Genomic DNA, 26,786 nt, shown 5'->3' on the forward strand with positions numbered 1-26,786 from the left:
TGACCTACAATCTGTCCTGTGTGCAAAATGTGCTGGGGTAATAGCGGCACCATAATTGTGGGAGCGCCCAATAATGTTTGGTCCAACTTGAGGCCCATGCCAGGAGAGAGAGCCGATACCTGACACTGCCTGGATGGCCAGGAACCAGCAGCTGGAGAGCTCAGAAACCTAGTATAGAGCCAAACACAAGTGGTAAAAAATTAAAAAGTCAATGAAATTCTGCTATATTCACAAATCAGTGCTTAGCCCAGTTTCATCAGAGACATCATTCAGCAACTGATAGAAGCAGATGCAAATCCCACAGTCAAATGCTAGTAAAACCAGGGGAACCACATAGAAGAGGAGGAGAAAGGATTGTAGGTGCCACAGGAGTCAAGGACACCATAAGTATATGGCCCACAGAATCAACTAAGTAGAACTAATAGAGGCTCACAAAGACTGAAGTAACAATCACTGGCCCTGTATGGGTTTGAGCTAGGTCCTCAGCATATATGTTACAGTTGTGAGGCTTGGTGTTCTTGTGGGACTGCCAACAGTGACAATACAGGGTGTCTTTGACTCCTTTGCCTGCTCTTGGGAACTTTTTTATCCTGCTGGGTTGTCTCATTAAGATTGATATGAGGATTTGTGCCCAGTCTTATTTTATCTTGCTAAGCCTCATTTGGTTGATATCCCTTGGAAGGTTATGTTTATTATTTAAATATTTTCCACAACATATCACACACATAGATTCACCTTTTAGGCTGGCACTCATGGAAACAAGATTTCTTCTTATTGTTTATTTGATACAACATTATAAAAGTATTTCCAAGGCAGTTGGATTTAAAACCCACTCAACAGGAAGGAGTTCATGCCTGGAACTGTAAACCTGGCACCACCCATGCTAAAGAGGTCATAGACCTGAAAAGAAAACTTCCTGCTCTCATTGTTTTAAACCAATATAAGTCAAACTGCATTACAAATACTTTTTCCTTTCTATTCAAATTCAGTCCTTTTGCCACTTTTCTTAGTTAAAGTGTTGTGAGGAAGTAAGTGGGTACCATAAGGTATGAAATAGCTCGTGGATGCAGTTCAAGAGAGGCACTTAGCATTACATCTCCTCTGTAATCTTATATCTTTTCCTCATCTTCTCTGTGAAGTCTGAACTGATCCTGTTTCTGCTGCCTCCAGTATGAGGCAACAACCAGGCTGCCGAGGCTGGTGACTACATGCTAGCTACAACCCAAACAACAGGAGCCAGACTGTGGTTGCTAGAAGCTCAAATTGCTAGCCAAGAAATCTTTACTTTCTTCTAGAGTATATAAGATACACTTTGACCTCATCAATATCAGGATCAGTACCAGTAATTTCAGTGCCTTTAATATAGTATTGTGGCAGGAAATTTTGTACCTTTCTTGTATTTCATCCAGCAGTAGTAACAACAGCTTTCCCAAATGTCATTTATATTATTGAGAAATCAATAATCCTTAGCATTACAAATCCAGCATGTACACACACACACACACACACACACACACACACACACAGAGTGTAATTTCTTCTTCATGACTTTCTAATTTGAACTACATTCAATCAGTAGTAAGAATTGTCCTTTAATAATGTTTATTTCTATTAATAATTGTAGTTTTATGATAATTAGACATAGCTATACTCTTTAAATTTATGAGCAAGCCGTATACAATATTGGAAAATCATACTATTGAGTTGTTCCTTAATTAATGGGTAATTAGAAAACATTTGTAAGCATTATCATCCCATCTGATTATTGATAAAGTATTGTGACACTTCCAAATGCTTACTTTATAATTTTCATTGTTCTTTTTGTAAGAATATAAACATCTTTTTTAAAAAAACTTGTAATTTGTAGAAGCATTATTTTATTTATTAAAATTTTTATTTTTACTTTTACTTTATGTATATGAATACTACGCCTACATATGTGTATGTGTAACACTTGTATATCTGATGCCTGTGGGGGTCAGAAGAGGATGTTAAATTCCCTGGAACTCTAGTTACAGATGGTTGTGAGTTGCCATGTGGATACTGGGAACCAAACTTGGATCCTCTACAAGATCAACAAGTGCTCTTTACTGAACACTCTCTCCAGCCCCAGAACCATTATTTTATACTTTCACAAGTTATCTGCATATCTTCTTTATTTTGAATGAATAAGGAGAATCTTAACTCAAAAGAATTAATGTTGCATCTGTTTTGCTTGACCTCATTAAAACTTCAGTGATTTTTGTATTGTCAAGGAACTTGTGATGTTGTCAACATGTAATGTAGAAGGAGCAGTGGGCTGCGTTCCCGGCGCATGGCTGCCCGCATGGCTAGATTTACACCCAAAATAACAACACACAAATTGTATTCTTTTTAACACTGATTGGCCCATTAGCTCTAACCTTTTATTGGCTAACTCTCGCATCTTGATTAACCCATTTTTATTAATCTGTGTAGGACCATGAGGTGGTGGCTTACCAGGAAGGATCCTAACCTGTGTCCATCTTGGAGAGGAGAGCTATAGCGTCTGTCCCATTTTCCTTCTTCCCAGCATCCTGTTTGGTCTACTCCATCTATCTAAATTCTGCCCTATCAGGCCAAGCAGTTTTCTTTATTAATTAACCAATGAGAGCAACAGATAGACAAATGACCCTCCTCTATCAGTGTAAAAAGGAAACAGGGCAGATCTAGGTGGAGAGCAGGTGGGGAGCAACTGGGATGAGCAGAGGGAGGAGAAACTGTATTCAGATATAAAAAGAATAATGAAGCCCGTTGGAAAGGCCAACTAACCCATGGCTGCCTCCCCAGTACAGATTGAATAGAAACAAGTAGCAAACTGTGCCTGCCTCTGTTCCACCCTAACAACAGGCAACCTGTGCCTGCCTCGGTTCAACCCTAACAACAGGCAAACTGTGCCTGCCTCGGTTCCACCCTAACAACAGGCAACCTGTGCCTGCCGTGGTTCCACCCTAACAACAGGCAACCTGTGCCTGCCTTGGTTCCACCCTAACAGGCAAACTGTGCCTGCCGTGGTTCCACCCTAACAGGTAAACCGAACTTCCTAATGAAATGAGTTTATTGTCCATTCAGCTGGGTGATCTCTTTATAATTGATTGCTAACATTAAAGGAGTGTACTCACAGTTAAAGTGACTGATGCCTCATATTTTGTGTGGATATATGGATCCTTAACCACCCTTTCATGGTCTTTCACCTCATCATTTTCTCCTTAAGAAATGTACAGCCAGGAGTTCACACCTAAATCCCCAGAATTCTGTATTGAAACAAAAAGATTGTGAGTTTCTAGCTAGCCTAGGGTACTTGGTCAAAAAACAAAAACAAAAATCCTTTTTTCTGGTGTAACAAGTCATTATTAAGAGATGACCACAGATCCAGGTGTGAAAGTATGCCAAAACTAACCAAAATAGAAGTTGTGACTGTAGAAATCTACAAACATATGAGAGAAAATAAACCAATTGGCCTATTGAACAGCCACCTAAATAAAGCAGCCTTTGAGACAAGCACTAATATCGGAGAAGGAACACAGAGTACTTAGTTGGATTGTCTGTTTGTCCTGCTCTTAAAATGCATGCCTACACAAAACAAAATCAACAATAGCAATAAAGATATAGAAAGGAAAAGACCCTCTAAGGAATCCTAGTTATCCTTCTTCCTTCTAAGTCACATCAAATCGTGGCAGTCAACATATACTAATAAATGACCTCCTAATAACCATATGAATAATAAATAATAATTAAAATTTTAATTAATTAATTAATTAACATGTCTCAGTAGATTGTTCAACTGCTTCTAGTAGCATATGTGAGCACAGGGAGAATTCAGTTTTAAGAACCTTACAATTAACACAATAATATTTTTGCCATTATTTTTAATCTTCTTTATTGTTTTAATATAGTTACTATTTTTCCAAAATGTCTTTTTCCATCAATTTTTCAAGAATATAGCTTCAGAAATCCAATTTCAGGAACTCTGTTTCTAAAAGAAAAGCCCCTCTAAACTTATTTTATACAATACCCAAATTGACTTGGTTATTTCATTTACATAGGTGGTCTGTATAACACTCCTTGTATTTTTATAAATTTCCAAAGCCAAGACAGAGAGAAAAGCAAAGGAGAGGATTTTTGTGACAGGATCCCGCCTAAGCCAACTGTCAGTAGTCTGTTGGCAGAAGGCCTTTGTGTGAACTGTTTCCATGAGCTCAGCCTGAAAGGCAGCCAAAGGCTCTGCAAGAAAATAGACCCCAAATGGCTTGCTACCTTTCACCTTTGACCCTTGACCCAGCTGTCTCATACTCTGAAAACTTGTAGCCTTGTGAGACTAGCAATTCTGTTTACAAACACTGTGTTTATTTCTGCAGACCAGCTTGGCAAGACGTATCCAAGTCACCTGGGCCTGAATTGTCACAGAAACCATAGGCTACAGACTTCTTACAGCTGAGCCAACACCGCCACATTTTGACTGGTTGGAATCAGCCTTGGATTATTCAGCAATCCCCAACCATTTAATTTGCTGTATAGTTCACCCAAGTATTAACCCACAGAAAATGACAGCAATCTGCTGACTGCCAAGTGGTATAAGTTATGGTTTCTTGCATAAAAGAGAGAAAAAGCAACAATTTTCAACATGAGTATTAAAATTCAATCTTGGAGTGAAAGAATTGTCTCAGTGGTTAAGAGAATGTGCTGCCCTTTCAGAGAATCTGAGTTCAGTTCCTGACATTGTCATGGTAGCGCACATCCTTTTGTAACTTCAGGTCAAGGGGATCATTTGACACTCTCTTCTGACCGAGAGTACAAAGTATGAACATGGCAAGCATACATGCATGGAGGCAAAATACTCATACACTTAAATAAAAATGTGTAAAATTTGAAGTCAGTGTCAACTGCTACATTGTCCTACATCTTAATAAGTTGTTACTATGCAGCAAACTCATACAAATGTTTTACCTATTTGCATTTTCTAAACTCTGTTCTTTTAGTTAGATAGTATATTATGTATATACCTAAAAGTTACTTGACTAAATCAATTATTTCTAGCACTTACAAACTGATCCCTCAGTTGCAGCTTCAGTCATTTCTTTGTTAATTTAAAACGAATCAATTAATTAATGCTCACAAAGTATTAATAAGGTCAGTGTAGCCCGATTTCCTTTTTACACTGTGAAAGGTTATTCTAAGCATGGGCAATAAGTAGTTCCTATACAGCCAGTCAAGGAAGTACTTACCAAATAAGCATGAAGAACTATGTTCAGATTTCCAGGACCCACATAAAACACCAGGTATGCACTGTATCTGTAATAGCAGAAACAGGGAGGCAGAGATAGGAGGATCCCTGGATCTCACTGGCCTGGCTAAATCTGTGGTCTGTTAGTTCAGTGAGAGATACTGTGTCAAGGAAATAAGCTGGGAAGTAATTAAGGAAGGTAGCAATGTGTTTTTCTAGCCTTCAACTTCATGCACATGCACGAACACTTGACCTTGATCTTCATGCATACATATGTATAAGCACTTTCACTTGGTGCACACATGGTTACATAAGCACTTCTTTACCTTCATCCACATACACATGTATGAGCATTTCAATTTCATGTACACATGCATCCATGTGCATTATCACATACATGTACATATATTACTCAACCAACATCCACACATATAACAAATAAAACAGTGAGTGAACACATTCCAAAGTTATTTACTGAGTAATGAATTTATTATCTGAATTTCTTCACAGAGATCACCTATCAAATTTTACCAAAATAATACGTACACCTTATCAAAACTACTAATTGAGAGGTTGAAGGCAAATCCCTATAGCTGAAGAAACTACACACTTCAAATACAGGGCCCAGAGTCCCCTTTGCCAGAACTGACTTAAATGCCCCCTCCTTGAAGATCGCCATTCATGGTACCAGACAGAGCCATGAAGGCTTCCAAAAGATGGAAGCAACCAACAGTCCTGAACATTTTTGATTCCTGTGAACTACAAAATCCCCATCATGACATGATAACCCTAAAAGTGCTGTAGGGGCATATATATTAACAGTAAACATCACCCAAATGAACTTAAGATCCACTCAACAAGAGAGATATCAGGCCTGGCACTGGAATCTAACCAATTACTCAGTGCTCATAAAGTCATGGGAATTGGAGGAGAACCTGCCAATTGGTACTGTACTAAATGAGCATAATTCCTACCAACAATCTTTTTTTAAATTCTTCTCTCATACAATCCATCCCAACTGTAGTTTTCCCTCCATCCACTTCTTCCAGTGTCCCTACCTCCCCCAGAACCACTTCTACTCTATTTCTCTTTAGAAAGGAACAGGTCTCCCAAGTATATCAACTGAGCACAGCACAAGATACAAAAAGACTAGGTACAAACCTTCATATCAAGGCTGGGTGAAGTAACCCAGTAAGAGGAAAAGGGTCCCAAGAGCAGGCAAAAGAGTCAGAGACAGACCCACTTCTACTGTTATTTTTCTTTCTATTAAAAATGGGCTTTTTTCACCCCAGTGCTACAACAGAATACCACTCTGCCATCCTTTCCCTCTCTCCATGCCTCTTGTAGATTCCATAAACCAATCCCTCCTCGTCCCTCCCCTCACTCCTCTTATCGTCCCCTGCCTCCAATGTCAGCAAGCAATCACTGTGAACACACTAGCTGGACAGGTCAGAAGAACAGAAAACACACAGCCATAATAATCTCTGAAAATCGAGAGAGGAAACAGAAACCAAGGAACAAAACAGCCAGCCAATAAAAGAATATTCAAAAATCTGTAACTAGACCTATAGTCACTCCAAACCCATGCACCTAGATGCCAGCATAAAAACATGATCAATAACAACCAGGGCAATATGTCTCCACCAGAGCCTCACCATGCTACCATAGCAAGCCTTGAATATCTCAATATAACTGAAGCACAAGAAAAAAAGACCTTAAAACCAACTACATAAAAATAAAAGTGGTCCTTAAAGAAGAAATTAATAAATCCAGGAAAACACAAATAAACAACTGGAGGGAATTAATTAAGCCCTTAAAGATATGAAAGCACAAACGAACAATTGAAGAAAATAAGTAAATCCTTTAAAGGAAGCAAAGAAAACAAACAGGTAATTGAAAGAAATGAAGAAAATTGTTTAGGACATGACAATGAAAACAGAAGCAATAAAGAAAACACAAACTGAGGGAATTCTGAGATGGAAAATCTGGGTAAGCAAACAGTAACTACAGATGCAAACATCACATATACAAGAGATGAAAGAGACAATCTAAAGCATTGAAGATATGATAGAGAAAATAAATTAATCTGTCAAAGAAAATGTTGAATCTAAAAAAAATTCTTGATACAAAATATCCAGGAAATCAAGAACACTATGAAAAGACCAAACTAAGACTACTAGGAACAGAAGGAAAATAATCCCAGTTCAAAGGCACAGAAAATATATTCAACAAAATCATAGAAGAAAAGTTTCCCAACCTAAAGAAGGAAATTCCTGTAAAGATCCAAGAAGTTTTATAGAACATCAAATAGACTGGACCATCTATGACCCTGCATAAAACTTAAGTCCAAGTGGATCAAAGACATCAACATAAATCCAGTTACACTGAACCTGATAGAGAAAATGAGGAATATCCTGGAATACATTGACAAAGGAAACAACTTCCTGAATAAAGAACACTATCAATACTATAAAACAGCAGCTTATAGAATGAGAAAATAACTTCACCAACCACACATCTTATAGAGGGACTATTTTCAAAGTACATAAAAAACTCAAGAAACTAGTCATCACAAAACCAAATAATGCAACTTAAAAAATGGGATACAGAATACTGAAAATTCTCAACAGAAGAATCTCAAATAGTCCATGATACACTTAAAGAAATGTTCAACATCCTTAGACATGAGGGAAATTCAAATTAAAAGTACCATCTTAAACCTATCAGAATGGCTAAGATCAAAATCAGAAATGACAGCTCATGCTGGTGAGGATGTAGAACAAGAGGAGTACTCCACAAAACTGGAAATCAATCTAGCTCAAGACCCAGACATACCACTTTTGGACTTATACCCAAAGGATGCACAATCATAATACAAAAGACACTTGCTCAGCTATGTTCATAGCAGCTTTATTCATAATAGCCAGAACTTGGGAACAACCTAGATGCTCCTCAACCAAAGAATGAATAAAGAAAATGTGGTACATTTAAACAGAGGAATCTTCAGCAGTTAAATATAATGACAGCTCACTCAAAACAATGTTTTGTAGCTCCATCCATTTTCCTGCAAAATTCAAGATGTCATTATTTTTTTCTGATGTGTAGTACTCCATTGTGTAAACGTACAACAATCCCAGAGAACTTAGACAACAATGAGGACACTAAGAGAGACATACATAGAACTAATCTACATGAGAAGTAGAAAAAGACAAGATCTCCTGAGTAAATTGGGAGCATGGGGACCTTGGGGAATGGTTGAAGAGGAGAGGGGAGAGACAGGGAGGGGAGCAGAGAAAAATGTAGAGCTCGATAAAAAATCAATTAAATAAATAAATAAAGGCATCACGAAATATTCAGGCAAATGTTTGGAACTTGAAAAAAATTAACCTGATTGCAGTAACCTAAGTCCAGAAAGGCAAACATAGTATGTACTCACTTCTAAGTGGATATTAGCTGTAAAGGATAACCATACTACAATCCACAAACCCAGAGATGGTAGGTAACAAGGAGGACCCAAGGTGAGATGTATTGATTTCCCTGCAATGTGGAACTAGAGGAGATCCTATTGGTGGACTGGGGACAGGTGGGAATTTGAGGAATCTGAGTGTAGGAATGGATGCAAGGGGAGTACTGAACGATATGACTGGAAAAAGAGTGGATATGTGAGGGTCAGGTAGAAACCTGGTGCAAGAGAAACCCCCAGGAATCTACAATGATGGCCCTGACTAAGATTCTTAGCAAGAGCAGATATGTAGCCTGAATTGGCCATCTCCTGTGACCAGGTCAGACTTTCAATGGAGGGATTGGGACACTCACCAGCCATACAATCTTTGACTTACAGCTGGTCCTTCCTAATGGGAGATGCTGGGGTAAGGGTGGCAGACAGATTGTGGGAGTGGCCAACCAATGGCTGGTCCAGCCTGAGACCCATGCCATTAAAGTAAGCCCACCCCTGACACTGCCTGTAGTGCTGGTACTCAGAGGATGGATGCCCTAGAGACCTAGGATAGAACCAAACATGCTTGGGGGAAAAATGTCAATATAAAATGATGTCCAATGAAATTCTGATATACTCATAGATTTTTGACTACCCCAATTGTCATCAGAGAGCCTTCATCTGGTAACTTATGGAAACAGATGCAGAGACCCACAGTCAAACATTAGACTGCTCTTGGAACATCCTTCTGAAGAGAGGTGGAAAGGATTGTAGGAGCCAGAGAGGTCAAGGACATCACAAGAAAACGCACAGAAACAACTAACCTGGGCTCACAGCAGCACACAGATACTTAACAGACAACCAGAGAGACTACATGGGACCAACCAAGGCCGTGTGTGTGTGTGTGTGTGTGTGTGTGTGTGTGTGTGTGTGTGTGTGTGTGTGTGTGTGAGAGAGAGGGGGGGGTAATACTTTGGTCTACTTGTGGAACTCCTAACACTGGGAGTGGGGTCGATTCCTAATGCTGCTCATTGTACTTTGGCTGGCTTTAGGGTCACTATTACTCATACTGGGTTGCCTTGCCCAGCCGTAATACAAGGGGAGATGCTTAGTCTTACTGCAACTTCATATACAGTGCTTTGTTGATATCCATGGGAGGCCTGACCTCTGAACAGAAACACAGGAGGGGTGGATTTAGGGTGGGAACAGAAGAAAGGTGAGGAGAGGGAATGAAAGGAGAGGAGAAATGAGAAACTGTGATTGAGATGTAAAATAAATTCATTTAAAAAAAATAACATCATGAAATTTGCAGTCAAGTGGACAGATTGGAAACAATCATCCCGAGTGAGATAAGACAGGCCTCAAAAGTCAAATATGATAATGTATTCATTTATACATGGACATTAGCTGTTAAGTAAATAACCAGTCAACAATCTGTAGACCTAGAGAGATAGGTCAAAAGGAGGGCTCTAAGGGGTGAGGCATGAATCTTCTTGGGAAAGGAAAATATATTTTGCTATTTGGACTGGGAACCAGTGGGAATGGAAGCAGGGTGGATCAGATTGTGGGGAGAGATGGTGTGGAGGCAGAGAGCGTAGGGAGAGGCAACGGGAAATGGGGGAATTTGGGAAGCAGTGTGGAAACCTCCAGGAATCTATAAGTGATGATTCCTAGTAATGGGAGATATGGAGTCTGAACTGGTCATCTATTGTAGCCAGGCAAGACTCCCATTGGTGGGACTGAGATGCTTTCAACTGAGTTGTTAGCCAACGGGGTCCCTTGGAGATCACTAAACAACCAGGGCTGAAGCTGGGACAGAGAGGTGCTGTCTGCAAACTAACTGAGGGCCCATTGCGGGGGACAACTCCCACACAGTTCACTAAATGTGAAGAATTCAAGTTGGCACAGGAAGGTACGTTGAAGGCTACCAAAAGAGAAACATGGACATCAACCCAGTCATAAAACCTTTGACCTACAATGTATCCTGCCTACAATGCCCTGGGACAATTGCAGTGCAGAATTGGTGAGAGTGGCCAACCAATGTCTGATTTAACTTGAGGCCCACCCCACAGAAAGGAGCCTGTGCCCTATTCTGTCTGGATGGCCAGAAACCAGAGACTGGATAATCCAGACCCCTAGATAAAATCAAAAGTGACTAGTCTAAAAAAATTCCTAAAAATGTTCTGCTATACTCACAGATCATGGAAATAGATCAGTACCTTGTACAGTCAACATCATAGAGGCTTCCTCCAGTAGCAGATGGGAGTGCAGAGACCCACAACCAGACATTATGTTGAGAGAGAGTCTAAACTGGAGGTTTTCATCCTATCTCTCCCCTCAGAGCTCAGGGAATCCCACAGAAGAGGTGGAGGAAAGATTTCGGGAGTCAGAGGGAATGGAGGACACCAGGAGAACATGGCCCACTGAACAAGCACAGGGCCTGCATGGGTCTTCACCAGGTCCTCTGCATATGTGATATTAGCTTGATGCTTTTGTGGAACCCCTAGCTGGTGTATCCTTGACTCTTGTCTGCTCTTGGACTCATCTCCTCCTGCTGGGATGCCATGTCCAGCCTCCATGAGCTCTCATGAAATTGAAAACCCAATGCAAGGCAAAGGGTACCACCATTCACACAAAGTGGCAGCCTACAGAATAGAAAAGATTCTTACCACCTACACATCTGATAGAGAGCTAATATTTAAAGTATATAAAGAACTTCAAAAAACTGGACATCATGAAAACAAATAATGCAATTATTGTCCTACTATATATTTCCTACTACAATGACACTTGCTCAGCCACGTTTATTGCTGCTCTATTCATAATAGCCAGAAACTGGAAACAACCTAAATGTGCAGTAACCGATGAATAGATAGTAAAAATGTGGTACATTTATACAATGGAATGTCACTCAACTATTTAAAAAATCAAAATCATGAAATTATCAGGTAACTAGACAGAGCTAGAAAAAAATCAACCTTAGTGAGGTAACGCAGACCCAAAAAGATAAATATGGTGTTATTCACTTACATGTGGAAGTTAGCTGTTAAATCTTTGATAAGCAGGCTATACAATCCCCAAATATTAACTATAGAGTAAAGCACTGTGGAAGAGAAAGATCTCTCTAGGAAAAGGAAAAAGAATGTATATTATAGATGCATGGGACGAGGGAGAGTAGAACAGGAGAATTACAGAGGGGGAAAGAAGATGTGGATAAGAGAAAATGTGCGGACGAATAAGACTAAGGGCCATTGAGGTCTATGGAAACACACTACAGTAGAAGCTTCTTCAAATATATACAACTGTAAAGGAAATATAAATGGAATCACCAAATAGCAGGGAGACACAGTCCCAGAGAGACATCTCTCACCATCAACTGAAACCTCCAGTGCCAGAAATGGGTCACATCTAACTGAGTTGTTGGCCAAAGGGGCCCATGGAAACCCTAACCAACTCAGGCTATTGGGTTGCTCTCTACAAACTAATATAAGGCCCTGTAGCTGAAGACAAAGCTGCATAATTCACTGAACATGAGAAGTCAATCTGGGGCACAGTTGCCATGGCAGTAAAAGGTACTCCACACACCACCAGAGGAGAAAAGGCAGCACCAAGCCAGCTGCAACTCTCCCCTGGGTTCTCAGGGAGCTGGTAAGAGTCAGTGGGGATGGTTAACACCAAGGAAACAAGGTCTTCTGGACAAAACAGGACTTACACACACACATGAACTCACAGACTGTGGCAGCATGCACAGGCCCAGCACGGGTCTAAGGCAGATGAGGTCAGCTCTGAGAGAAGAAGTGGACACAGTCCTATCCCTGAACCAGCTATCTTCAATGGACAACTGACCACAAAAGAAAGTCAGTTTTCTCCACTGGAGTCTCACTGAAGGGCAGGCCCATGCCCAGCAGTAGTCGGTCAACACAACATGAACCCAACTGTACTTTTAGAGTTTTTTTTTCTTCTCCAAAGTTGTCTGGGCATGTTTTTAACCTTACAGTTTTCTTGCTTATATATTATGGTTTCGGATACTGTTTTATAGGTTTCGTATGTATGGATATGTGAGTCTCTTTTGCTTTTTCTTTAGCTCATTTTTCCTGTTGGTTTGTTTGTTTTGTCCTATTATGATTTGTTTGTTTATTATTTTATATGTTATCTGTTATTTTTTAATAAGAAAGAATTTGGGTGAGTAGGAGATGGGTAAGATCTGGGAATATTTGGGGTGGAGAGACTGCAATCAGAAAATATCATATGAAAAAAATCTCTTTTTCAATGAATAAAGTGTGTGTCTGTGCATGTGTATGCAGTGTGTGTAAATGTGTATGTGCATGTGTGTTTGTGTATGTGTGTGAGTATGTGGGGTATGTGTGTTTGTGTGTGTGTATGAGTGAATGTGTTGTCTGTGTGCAGGGATACACGTGCCATGGTGTAAGTTTCAGGCATAAGTTTTCTTCTTCCACCATGAACTCTTAGGATCTAACTCAGATTTTAAGGCTTTAAGTGTCTTTACCCACTGGGCCATCTTGCCACCTGGCATTACCTAACATTCTAAATGTTCTTTTTAAAAGCTTAAACACACACAATTGTTTTTACTTTATAAACATTTGTACCATATTAAGATTTTTTTTCCTTGGGCTGGAGAGATGGCTCAGTGGTTAAGAGCACTGGCTGCTCTTCCAGAGGGCCTGAGTTCAATTCCCAGCAACCACATGAGGGCTCACAACCATCTGTAGTGAGATCTGGTGCCCTCTTCTGACCTGCAGATGTAAATGCAGACAGAACACTGTATACATAATAAATAAATAAATCTTTAAAAAAGATTTTTTCTTTTTTTATTCACTTTTCCATACAATTTATTTTGATAGCATTCTTCCCCTTTCCCAGCTCCTCCCAGATCCTACTCCATCTTCCTACCTATCCAACTTCATGTTCTTTCCATAGCTCAGAAAACAAAACAGAAACAGAAACTAACACAACAGTGGAAAGCAGAGAGAGAGAGAGAGAGAGAGAGAGAGATATCAAACAAAAGAGTCTCTCCTGATCACGGGGCCATCCCGAGAGTGTAATTGATGTACCCAGTGTCATTCCGCTGGAGAAAATACATATTCCCTCTGCAACAGGTATGGATTGCAGAGAGAATTTTTGGTTGGGGTGGGACTTTAAGCCCACTTTTCCTTCTCTCCAGTGTGGTTTTTTCTGACTTGAACTGTGCAGGTCTTGTGCATTCTGTCATCATCTCTGTGAGTTCATATGAGCCTCAGTTCTGTTAAGGCATATTAAATCTAATTACAGCTATTTTAATTAGCTTATTTACATACCTCAGTGAACGGGAAGAAGATGAGCTGGGCCTACCTCAAGTTGTCACTCCTGCTGACTAGTGTTCATGGTGATGAAGGTACTCTGCATGCTACCAGAAGACAAAGAAAAACACCAACTCTGCTACAAATCCTTAGATTTGCAATGGTGAACCTGTCCACATGATATGCTCCTTCAATGGTGTCACAAATGTGGGAATAACCAACCACTCTCTGATCAGGAACTCAGGTTCACTCCATTACATAGTACCCACATCTGGCTTAGGTGGCCAAGAACCTGAGATAGACATTGATCTAGATTTTAAAAAAATACTATCATTCTGCTAAACGGACATAGCAATAAAATGATTCCTAATTATATTTTGTTCTACCCTTAGGACAGCATCTCACTCGGCCATCTATGGAGAAGCTTCCTCCTGTAGTAGATGAGAACCAATATAGAGGTCAACAAATGGACGGCGTGCTGAGGGTGAGAGACCGTGGAACACTCAAACCTAAACGGAACAGCTTCATCAAACCCTCCAATCAGAGCCAGGGAACTAGGACAAAGATGAGGGGAAGAGCCAGAGGGAATGGAGGACGTCAAGGAAGCATGCCTTCCAGACACTGCTTAGAATCTAAGATCTATTCCATCTGAAGCACATACATACTGCCAGAATCTTGGACAGCATGCACAGAACCTGCGGAAGTCCAAGCTAGAGGGGAGCTAGACACTAGCTCCCATTCCTCACTCAGAAGCCATCTCCAACTGACAAATGCTCACAAAAGATAATTCATTTTTCTCTACTGGAGTCTTACAGGGCATATAAGTAGATAGATAGAGTTCATGTACTCTTTCTCTTTGGGTTGTTTGGATGCATGGAGTTAAACACACAATGTGAACATTGTTGCAAAGAATTTTTCTGCCAGCATCCTTTTGTACAAAGAATTACTAAAAGTCAAAAGAGAACAGATATATTTGAAAGTACAATTGACCTTATTGGTTCAGTTTTACAAATGTAAAAACTGAAGATTCATGTCACTGGGAATCATTTGCCCTATTCAGAAAGAGACCCTCCCTATTAACCATTAAAATATTCCCTTTTTTTAAATTTGCAGTATCATAATCTCTTTACAAATTAGACATTTACAGGAAACTACACTTCCATTAGCAAAAGAATTTCTTAATGCCAGAGTTCTTCGCTGTGCATTTTCTTTGCTATTAAGAAAGAAAAACAAAAACCAGGTAGTGGTGGACCAAGCCTTAAATCACAGCACTCAGGAGGCAGAGGCTGGTGGATCTCTATGAGTTCAAAACCAGCCTGCTCTACAAAGCAAGTTCCAGGACAGGCTCCAAAGATACACAAAGAAACTCTGTCTCAAAAAAAAAGAAAGAATGGAAGAAAGAAAGAAAGAAAGAAAGAAAGAAAGAAAGAAAGAAAGAAAGAAAGAAAGGGAAAACAACTTATTTTTACAGCCTGGATCTGGATTTAGGCAACTGCCCAAACGGCCTATAGAACTGATATCATTTTATAGAAATTGTATGAATATTAACAAATAACCCTAATGATTTCTTTATCTGAAAAGATAAGTTCACCATCATAAATTCACTTTGAAATGCAAAAGCAGAAATTATACTGTTGTTAAAATTTTTCGAAACAGCGCTTCATTTTTTTTAAGTCAATTTACTTTTTCTGAAATAAAGAGTTGATTGTACATCTTATTCTATTAGAAAATTTGATATATCACAAAGTAGAATTACAGCATGTACCAACAATTGATCAGGTAAAATGAATCTGAGACATAATTCATTCTAAGAATGTCTAGTTAGCCAGTCGAGTGATCTGTAATCATAAAGACTGCCGGAAATTGAATGAATACTGGGCCCAGTAAGACCCTCTGAGTTTTCTTCTTAGCGTTGTATTTCATTATTCCTTTCATTGTCATTTTTGATCACTGTTTCTTAACAACTAAAATTAGAACACACATATTTACTTAAAAGTTTTCTAGCTATAAACTAGGCTAAAGGATATAAAAGTTGAATGCCCAAAGCATATAATATCTTCCTACAAAATTAAGTCTTAGTATTTTTGCTTAAGCAAGTTTCCTTATTTTTAAACCATTTCCCCATTGATTTTTAAATTAACTGGTGAATATGTAGTTCAGAAAAGTTCATTTCAGTTTTGTATAACTCATTAAGTTACTTCTATATACTCTAAAGTATGTCATTTAATGTAATATAATTTATATATTACATTAAGCTTCCTTTTAATGTCATTATTGTACATTCTTTCTTAAGTCAGGATTATAACATAACCAGATGCTAAAAAGAATATTTAACCATTAATTAATATACACTTGTTCAATTATAATAGAGACAAAATACAAAGCCAATGTAAAACTTCACATATTGGTAATAGAATAATGTGATAAAATGGTGGTTTTAAAATGTAAAACTATTGAATCATGCAAAACTGTGTCATTTTAGTAATTCTAGACATAATAGTCACTTAATCAAGACTGCATGATATCAGGATGGCAACTTTAAAGCAAATGAAACTTTCAATGTGATAACAAATGGGACGTCTTTCAACTTCTCTTTTATAATTTTCAAACAGAAATGTCCTTTCCCAATGTGAATTGATTAATACTCAAGCATTTGGAGACCTTATTCAGAAAAACAATAGCGTTAAGGTCTACAATCTTTAAAACCTAATATCTGTTAAGAAAATTAGCTACTGAAGTGGAACACGACAGATGGGGGGTGGGGGCGAATCAAATAATCCCACACTAGCTCCAAATAGGGTATACTAAGTTTTTTCTTTATTTTAATAAAAACTCACAGAACAGTAATGGGGGTCCAACATCCAGGTGTGAAGCACGGGAAGCGAGGGGCAAGCGGGCGAGACAGCGGCTTTTTTGGTACCGAAACTGAGCTTTGGGACCTTAAATTTGTTGGTCATTTTTCAATCACAAATAGTTGTTCAAAACTGCCAAGTTCTGTGCATAGAGTCCAAGATGCTAGTATGACTGTAGCAAGACCTTGGGAGCACAGTATTAACACACTGACGACTCTGAGAAGAACCTTCACAGCTCCCTTCGGAGTCCGCGGTACAGACTTCATCGCAGCAATTGGTGCTCCCTTCTCTTTTCTAGAGAGAACATCCAGACTTTAATTCAACAACTGTTCTTTTTTTTTTTTTTTTTTTTTTTGGTTTTTCGAGACAGGGTTTCTCTGTGGCTTTGGAGCCTGTCCTGGAACTAGCTCTTGTAGACCAGGCTGGTCTCGAACTCACAGAGATCCACCTGCCTCTGCCTCCCGAGTGCTGGGATTAAAGGCGTGCGCCACCACCGCCCGGCTAAACAACTGTTCATTAAAGATACTATGTCATGGATCACACCAAAAGTGAAAATGCAAAAACCCATAACATGTGGCTTTTGTGCTTACCCTTAAAAAAATCTAGTCCAGCAAAAAAAAAAAAAAAAGGCATACAGCTATGAACAATAAACTACAATTTCTGCAACAGACTTGTGAACTGGAAATCTCAGTGACAAAAGTCATCAAGAAAACTTGCTGGATGAAAAGTTGCCATTTACAAGATAAGCCAAGTAAAAATACCATGCAAGAGTAGAAAACAGATTGTCATTGTAGCACGACTGGGAGCTACTTAGTTTTCCTGGAATTAGCTAGTATGCAAGGACTATCCGCGGTGTGAAATGATAAAACAAAGGGTTGTCAGAGTGAGGCTGGAGCAACTGTAGTGACTTATAGCAGAAAACCTGAATGAAGACTAAAAGGAATGGAATTCATATATTTTATTTTTTTCCAATTTTTTATTTCCTTTTTATTGATTTTTATTGAGCTCTACATTTTTCTCTGTTCCCCTCCCTACCTCCCCTCCCTCAACCCTTCCCCAAGGTTCCCATGCTCCCCATTTACTCAGAACATCTTGTCTTTTTCTATTTCCCATGTAGATTAGATCTTTGTAAGTCTCTCTTGGTGTCCTCATTGGAATTGTGGATTGTAAGCTGGTTTTCTTTGCTTTATGTTTAAAAACCACTTATGAGTCAGTACATATGATAATTGTCTTTCTGTGCCGGGGTTACCTCACTCAAAATAATGTTTTCTAGCTCCATCCATTTGCCTGCAAAATTCAAGATGTTATTTTTTTCTGCTGTGTAGTACTCCATTGTGTAAATGTACCACATTTTCCTTATCCATTCTTTGGTCAAGGGGCATTTAGGTTGTTCCCAGGTTCTGGCTATGACAAACAAAGCTGCTATGAACATAGTTGAGCACATGTTCTTGTGGCACAACTGAGCATCATTTGGGAAAGGAAACACTTCTGCATTGCTGGTGGGAATGCAAGCTGGTACAACCCCTTTGAATGTCAGTGTGGCGATTTCTCAGAAAATTAGGAAACAACCTTCCTCAAGACCCAGTAATACCACTTTGGGGTATATATCCAAAGGAATCCATATATTTTATAAACAAGAAAAGTTATCAAAAAAACTTTTAGTATGAAAATCACAGAAACCTGGGGCCATATTTGAGGCAGAGCACTTTCCTAGCATGTGCAAGACCCAGGATTCAATACACATAACCACAAATGAATAAATAAACGTTACAGAAACACAAGTTTCCAAAATTTCTAAACAAGTATGTACATTTTGTTGACAATAGTTGTGCTGGCTAATTTTATGTCAACTTGACAGAGGCTAGAGTCATATGACAAGAGGGAATCCCAATTGAGAAAATGCCTCTGTAAGATGGGCTGTAGGCAAGCATGTAGAGCATTTTCTTAATTAGTGATTGATGTGGGGGTCTCAGCCCACTGTGGTGTGACCATCCGTGGGCTGGTAGTGGCCCTGGGTTCTATAAGAAAACAACCTGAGAAAGCCATGGGGAGGAAGCCAGTAAGCAGCATCCCTCCAGCATCCCTCCATGGCCTCGGCATCAGCTCCTGCCTCCAGGTTCCCACCCTGTTTGAGTTTCTGTCCTAAGTTTCTTCAAGGATAGACTACTGGAATCCACAATGTGGAAGTGTAAGTCAAAGAAAACATTTCTTTCCCAACTCCTTTTGGTCATGGTGTTTCATCATAGCACTAGTAACCCAAACTAAGACAATGGTCAAACATTTCATATTTCATGATATATCTGCTAGGTGACCAATAGGCTACCATTTAGATGACCTGTTATAAATTTTATTTTTTTTATTAATTTTACATACCAACCACAATTCTCCCCTACTCTTCTCCCCCTCCTCCCAACCCCATTAACCACACCTCAGAAAGGGTAAGGCCACTCATAGGGAGTCAACAATGTCTGGCACATTCAGTTGAAGCTGGGACCTGTCTTATATTTAAATGTATTTCCTGCAATCCTAATCTCAGCCTCTAGAAAACTTGAGAATTAACTACTTGTTCTACTACTTGAAGAGTACTCTTAAATATACAAAGGAGATACCATGAAGGTTCTGCTTAAAGAATTCCAACCAGAAACTGACTTGAACTCAATAGTCCTATCCATAGCTAGTCATGATGCCTATGGACCACAAAAATAATCAGCATGATAGAATACCCTACCTTGTTTGTGACCAACAGCTCTCTAAATGGACGTTAGACCCACTCAACAAGAGGTAAGCCATGCCTAGTACTGGGAACCTAGCCAACTCCCCATACTTAGTGAAGTCATAACTGCCACTTTCCTAAACCAGCATACTCCCTCACCACATTCTAAATGTTTATAATTATATCCACAGATAAGTAGTCATCACCACTCATAAATGAAACTTCTCTTTTCAATAGATGGAGACTACTACAGAAAGCCATAACCAATCAAATGCAAAGCTTCATGGATGCAACTATAGAAAAACTCCCCTACCTAAGACTCAGGGAGCCACGTGGAAGAGGAAGCCCAAAGATTGGAAAAGTTACAATCAGAGAGTTTGCTGTGAGATTGTATCTCCTACTGGTATAAGAAGCTACACACATAAAATATCACTAACATGATTACCTAAACATGAGCCTAATGAGAACAGCTTTAGATCTACTAGACAGGAGAAGACCACAGGCCTCAGCGTAGACAAAGAACTATAAGTAACTAAGGAATGCAGAAAATGGTAGAAATAGTCTGGTCCAGTGAGAGCACTCCTACTGGTCATCCAACACCAAACGGGCAGCCCAGAAAACAGACATACAAATAGCATTATGGAGACTGAACAGGTTGTACTTATATATTTAAGAGTATGGATTTAGACCAGTTGGTGTGGCTCATGCCTTAAATCCCAGCACAAAGGAGGCAGAGGCAGGTGAATCTCTATGAGTTCAAGGCCAGCCTAGTCTGGAGTGTGAGTTCCAGGACAGCTAGGGCTACAGAGAAACCCTGTCTCAGAACAAAAAGAAAAACAAACAACAAAAAAAAATAATGTATATACGTGTGTGTGTGTGTGTGTGTGTGTGTGTGTGTATAAAACCCATTTTGCAAGGTCCAAAGGTTGATAAGCAGTCCTCAGTCACTCTCCATCTAATTCCTTTTCACATTTGTGATTTTATTTATCTATACGTGTCTGAGTATTTGCCTGAATATGTCTGTGCACAATATATGTTCAATGTCCATAGAAGACAGAAGAAGGCATTAGATCCCCTGGGATTGGAGTTACAGGCAGTTGTTGACTGCTATGTGGTTGCTGTAAGTGGAACCTGTGTCTTCTGGGAAATCTGTCAGTGCTCTTAACCACTTTGTCACCGTTCCAACATTTTACCTAACTAAGAGATGAACCTGAGGCTCCCCATTTTGACTAGTCACTGACCAGTTAGTCCCCATCCAATATCAGTACTGTGTTTCTAGACATATCACCACATCTGGCTTCCTGTGACATCTCAGATCTGTGCCACAAATAGTCTCAGTTTACCCACTGGGCACCTGCCTGGGCCCCACTTCTTTCTTTTCAGTCTTACTTTGATTGCTTACACTCAACTGATGAAGCTCATACATCAACATCCCAACAGTGCACTGAGCAGAGTAATATTCATAGCATTTCTGATGAATGAATGTGGCTCTGACTCACCATCCATAGGGATGAGTTTCCAGCTGCTTTCCACAGTAGAAATGGACCTGCTAGTTCATTACTTCTATTGTCAAAGCTCCTTTCTCAACAACAGCCTATTATCTGTAAGATGAGCATTGCCAATGTCACAGAAAAAAAAAGACAAAATAATTACTATAGAATAAAAGTCACCTTTGATTCCAAACTATTATAGTCTAATAAACTAAAAAATAACAGAAATGTTTAAAATTTGTCTAAGAAATAAAAATTTACAGTTGTGTTTATTCTGAAACATTTGTTATACTCTAAGATATCATTGATACAGATATGGAATAATCAACCCTGACCACTGAAAATGTTATCAGCTGTCTTAAAAAGAAAGATTGTCTCTGACACGTAGAATCTTGCTCAAAACATAGATGTATGCCAACTTCACATCCCTCATCACCAGTAGCAATAACTGGGAAAATTACAGAAAATTTTTGTTAATGTTAGCAATATTCTCAATAGCATTAAATGCAATATGACTATAGCCAAAATTACTTAGACATTTCCCAGAATTCTGAAAAATATCACAACTTTTTATGAAGAAAAAATACTTTAATTTTTCTACTGTATTTATTCTGCTTAATACAGAAGTTGTGTTATAAAGTGCTCCAACCAATTCTTGAAATTGAATATTACCAGTTTCTAGTTGACTCTGCTTCATGGGGGTTGGGGAGAGAATTAGACATTATTGAAAAACGTTGCAAGTAAAATTAATGTTATGCCTCTATATTACATAAAAGGATAATATATTTGAGTGAAAACTGTTTTTAAAAATCCTTAAGAAGCAGTTAACAAATACAACTCGAAATCCTGATGCTAAAATCATAGCACTGTTGAGAATTCTGTGAACAAGGGGGTTTGCTGAACAACTTCAGAACAGTAGCAGTATAGATATTACTGAAAGATTTGTCTCAAAAAAAAAAAAAACTTTGAAAAAATCAGATGAACAAATCCCGTCTGTCATTAGCACAAGTGAAATCAAATATACTCTTACAGGAACTGAATTTATATGTTCTTAAGAGTTTGAAATAGTTGATATTTGTAGTAGACAAATATATTGTATGTATTTTACTAATGTAACCATGTATAGCTACTTACAAAAATAAAAGACCAATTTATAGCCAAGCTTCTCAGTTTGCGCAGGAAGAGTTCAGTGGGAAAGTAGAGTGTCATACTAGAAGATAACAATGACCATAGATCAAGTCTGGGGTTCCTCTTGACTGCACCCATCTGCTGCAACCCGCAATGCAAATCCATAGCCACCTGTAAACAAATCAACTCTGTTAGCATTAAAGCACTGTAAAAATATGCACAGTAACAGTTGCATGTTTAAAAGATTTCCAGTTATCTTCTCTTTATCAATGAAGTCTTCTTAATGTCCTTCTCCACCATCCTCCAGGGCATAGAAACTGGGAGTCCCCTACTAGGCTACAAACTCTGAATGCAGTTCTTCATTTGGTTTCCAATTTCTACAATATCTGGAAGAACACTAAACAAAAGAGTCTATAAGATCAAAATATATCATATTCAAGTTTGCATTAAATTCTCAAAGAACAAATTAAACATGTTATTTTTTAAAGTCCAGTAAGAACAAAAAATATGAAAACAGGATACTATATCATCATATAATCAGTTCCAAGACAAGTTTTATACATAATACTATAGATACTAAAAGAAAGAAAATCTGGCCTAAAATCTTCAGAGGGAAAATATCACTTGAGACAAATACTAAGAAAGTGCGAGCTGGAATCAAGAGTGCCAAAAGGCCTTCTTGGTGGAGGAAGAAGCGAAAGGTGTGGCAGTGAAAAAGACCACACAGGACCTGAAAACGTCACGTGCCTTTGGGAGAGCAGAAGACGGGATGAGAAAGACATGAGAAGGATTGCGGAAGTGCGCAACAGACCTAAGACCTAGACCTCTGTCCTCATAGAGCAGTTAAGCTGGGAGAACAATGTGATCACTGAAAATGTCGGGCAGAGACCTGAAAGTAAGAGGGACAAGACGGATGGCAAAGAACTCAGTCCCACAAGACAAGGCTAACTTGATGCTTGAAAATACGGTGACACAACCCACCACCAATGATCATCAGATTAATGACTCAATGGATATTAAGTTTGGATATATATTTAGAGTACTATGGAATATAACTTATTTTAGAAAATTGTGTGTAATATAATCTTCAATGAAAAATGTGTCAAGAACTTAACAAGTATTATATGATGATTCAGAAATATTAATAACATCTATCTTTGAGGTTTGTGTCACGTTTTTTCTGGTTAAAGACGTGATACAAATACTAAATGTAATGATTTCATTGTGGATGTATGAATTGAGTCTAAGCTCCACAACTCTGTATTTTGTTTGCTTGTGATTTTCTGTAATGGTCTCCATATGTTGAAAGAGAAGTTTCCTTGATGTGGGGCAAGAACTACACTTACTATGGGTATAAGGAGAAATATTTAGAATGTAGTTAGGGACTGTACTAGTTTAGAAAAGTGGCAGTTGTAGGTTCTCCTTCAAGACACATGATTTCCCTAACCCTGAGTAGTTGCCTAGGTTTCCCTCTTGTTGAGTGGGCCTTCAGTCCAATTAGAGACCTTTGGTTACCTTTGGTTACCTTTGGTTAACAACAAGAAATACCCTTAGCACTAGCATGCAACCCTAGACATTGTTACAGTTTATAAGTGTCATAGCAGAATGCAGACAGGACTGTTCTTTGCTCTCCTCCTTTGGAAATGTGTGGCACTTTCAGATACCATGCAAGCTTGTCTTCAGGGAAGGGACTTTCAGGTTGCAGGCAGCTTGGCTCCTCTGGTTCTGTGTCTGATATGTTTGACGTGTTCAACAATAGGAACTTACTTTCTGCCTTTGGGGATACACAAAGGCAATATAATGACTTATAATGTTTTGGGAGTCTCTTTGAAAACAGTGGCCAACCATTTCAAAAAAGAGATTCTCATACCTGGTGATGGGTTTTTGTTAGTCTATGGCTCCTGAGGAAATTGTCAGTCAAAGTGGAAAAATCTTTTTTTAAATTATGTGTGCATAGAATTTTTCTAAGAACATTCAAGTCCTGTCTCCAGAACAAATATTCATATGTGATTCATCAATTGGCACACACTCATATAATTATACCAATGTTTCGACAAACTTCAAGCTTACATATAAAACCACTACCAATGAATTTTCAAGGGTACCAGCTCATAAATATTACATACTGTTAATGGACTGAATTTTATCCTCTCAAAAGATGATGCTGCCGTAACCTCTAGTTCCTGTGAACGTGCCCGTAACTGGAAATAGAGTCTTTGCAAATGATCAAATTCCAATGAAGTCGTAGGAGTGGCTTCTATTCTAATAACACTTAGATGTTTATAAATAAGGAAATATGGACACAGAGGCAAACATGTACATGAAGGGAAAGCATGTGAAAATGAAGGCAGAGACCAAAGTAACACATCTACAAGCCAAAAGTACTAAAGTTTCCCAAACAGACTCCAGGAAGGAGCCAAGAACAGAGTCTCTGGGACAGCTTTAGAATAAGTCAATCAACTGACATCCTGACCCTGTATTTCTTTTTTATTGATTTTTATTGAGCTCTACATTTTTTTCTGCTCTCTCCCCTCCCTGCCTCTCTCCTCCCCTTCAACCCTCTCTCAAGGTCCCCATGCTCCCAATTTACTCAGGACATCTTGTCTTTTTCTACTTCCCATGTAGATTAGATCAATGTATATCTCTCTTAGGATCCTCATTATTGTCTGGGATTGAGGTTTGTAGGCTGGTTTTCTTTGCTTTATGTTTAAAAAAACCATCTTATGGAGCTGGAGAGATGGCTCAGAGGTTAAGAGCATTGCCTGCTCTTCCAAAGGACCTGAGTTCAATTCCCAGCAACCACATGGTGGCTCACAACCATCTGTAATGGGGTCTGGTGCCCTCTTCTGGCCTGCAGGCATACACACAGACAGAATATTGTATACATAATAAATTTTTAAAAAATTTAAAAAATCTTATGAGTGAGTACATGTGATAATTGTCTTTCTGTGTCTGGGTCACCTCACTCAAAATGTTTTCTAGCTCCATCCATTTGCCTGAAAAATTCAAGATGTCGTTATTTTTTCTGCTGTGTAGTACTCCATTGTGTAAATGTACCACATTTTTCTTATCCATTCTTCAGTCGAAGGACATTTAGGTTGTTCCCAGGTTCTGGCTATGACAAACAATGCTGCTATGAACATAGTTGAGCACATGTCCTTGTGACACGATTGAGTATCCTTTGGATATATACACAAAAGTGGTATTGCTGGGTCTTGAGGAAGGTTATTTCCTAGTTTCTGAGAAACCACCACACTGACACTGAGAGAAACGACTAATTATTCGGACCTCCTGAAACTGAAAAGCTTCTGTAAAGCAAAGGACACAGTCAACAAGACAAAATGACAGCCTTCAGAATGGGAAAAGATCTTCACTAATCCCATATCAGACAGAGGTCTGATCTTCAAAATATAAAAAGAACTCAAAAAATTAGTCATCAAAAGAAAAAATAATCCAATAAAAAATGGAGTACAGACCTAAACAGAGAACTCTCAATAGAGGAATCTCAAATGGCTGAAAGACACCTAAGGAAATGCTCAACATCCTTAGTCATCAGATAAATGCAAATCAAAACAACTCTGAGATTCCATCTTACATCCGTAAGAATGACCAAGATCAAAAACACTGATGCCAGCTTATGCTGGAGAGGTTGTGGGAGAAAGGGAACACTGCTGCATTGCTGGTGGGAATGCAAGCTGCCCCTGCATTTCTATCCTTCAGTACTGAGGACAAAAATAATCGCTGTTGTTTAGCTCATGAAGTCTATGTGACTTTATCAGCATGAAAAAGATAATTTACTTTTTAGGCCAGACTATGCTTTTACTTTCTGAAAGTCAAGATAGAAAAATAGAAATGAAAAACTTAGGCAGGCAGAATAAAGCGGCGCTCGTAGAGGAGAGAAGGAGAATAGAGGTGCAGCGGCCTTGACAGGTATAGGAGCGTGGTTGCAGTGGACAAGGGAATATGTCGTTACCTAGTGATGCCGGGAAACTTGGGCCACCACCACTCCCCCTTTACCCTGGAGACACCACTGCTGCTCTTAAAGCTATTGAAGAGAATCCACATCGGGCCACAGCCTATGACCTGCAGTGGCCATGTAGGACACGGTGCACAGATGAAATGCGACCACCAAACCAATGCCCTCTCCAGCCTTCACCATTCACTGCCCTGCTGTTAGAAGGACTCTGAAGAGCCCACAGTACCTCCAGAACAACTATGAAAAGGTAGGTCTGATAATAAGATGCTTTTAAAAAGTAGACTCGCAAAACTGAAAGGAAAGATGGTAGACAGCAGCGAGGGTATGGGAGCCATATGGGAGAGCACAGACATGGTGGACCAAGAACATAGCATTACTGAATAGGGCCCACTCTAGGCTCACTGAGCAGCTCCCAGCGTGAAACCTCTGTGACTGCAATCTTTGCTTACCCTGCTGGGAGACAGAAAGCATGGGCCAACAGCACTGCCTACAGCCTACAAGCTCAACAGCCATGCATGCTGAGCCTCGGGAGATGGGCACCAAGGACAGGGTAGAGTGTGGTAGCCTGAGTTACTCCTACAGCTGATAAACACCTTCCTTCATCAAAGTGACTGGATACAAGATTAACTTTTAAAAAAGGAATGAGTAGGGG

At 39.2% G+C, this 26,786-nt stretch overlaps 1 long non-coding RNA gene across 1 annotated transcript in view; it reads right to left on the minus strand.

Annotated features, from left to right (window-relative positions):
- The window catches only part of LOC113457162, a 102,172-nt gene that overhangs the window by 53,552 nt on the left and 21,834 nt on the right, over nucleotides 1-26,786 (minus strand). Inside the window, exons 2-3 of the long non-coding RNA XR_003377784.1 lie at nucleotides 22,165-22,329; nucleotides 21,040-21,141 (exon numbers count right to left, since the gene is read on the minus strand). This is a non-coding gene — a long non-coding RNA (uncharacterized LOC113457162). The remainder of the gene's footprint in view (nucleotides 1-21,039; nucleotides 21,142-22,164; nucleotides 22,330-26,786) is intronic.

The sequence above is a fragment of the Microtus ochrogaster genome, chromosome 19, assembly GCF_000317375.1.
Source record: "Microtus ochrogaster isolate Prairie Vole_2 chromosome 19, MicOch1.0, whole genome shotgun sequence".
Taxonomy (NCBI): Eukaryota; Metazoa; Chordata; class Mammalia; order Rodentia; family Cricetidae; genus Microtus; species Microtus ochrogaster.